The sequence below is a fragment of the Penaeus monodon genome, chromosome 19 (genome assembly GCF_015228065.2).
Source record: "Penaeus monodon isolate SGIC_2016 chromosome 19, NSTDA_Pmon_1, whole genome shotgun sequence".
Classification (NCBI taxonomy): Eukaryota; Metazoa; Arthropoda; class Malacostraca; order Decapoda; family Penaeidae; genus Penaeus; species Penaeus monodon.
In genome coordinates this window covers 38336152-38336569 of record NC_051404.1, presented here as the reverse complement: position 1 = coordinate 38336569, position 418 = coordinate 38336152, and positions in this window count along the sequence as shown.

Genomic DNA, 418 nt, shown 5'->3' with positions numbered 1-418 from the left:
ATAACAAGAGATGGCATGCTGTTTAGCACTGCTTGGAGGAGTCGATTGTGCGTGCGCTGGTAGGACAATCCATAAAAATTTTCTGCTCTCGGTCGGCTGGGCGGTTACGCAGCGTGACGCTCATCTTGTGTCTAGAATGGAACCAGGAACTCGTGAAATTTGTTTATTTCTTTTATTCAGAGATAGAACACGAAAAACAAAGATACCGATTCTGTTATTTTGAAAAAAAGAGAAGACGAGATAAAGTCCAGTTCCAGCGAAAAGGGGACGAGAGAAAGAGACTGGAAAATGCAGAAAAAAGGGGGGAGGAATTGCCATATCACCTAAGCGCCATGAATACTTGATGCAACATTATTTCCAAGCTTCTTACAAGCTGATGCGAAGAATACATCGGGTATTCATTGCCGCTACTGTATCC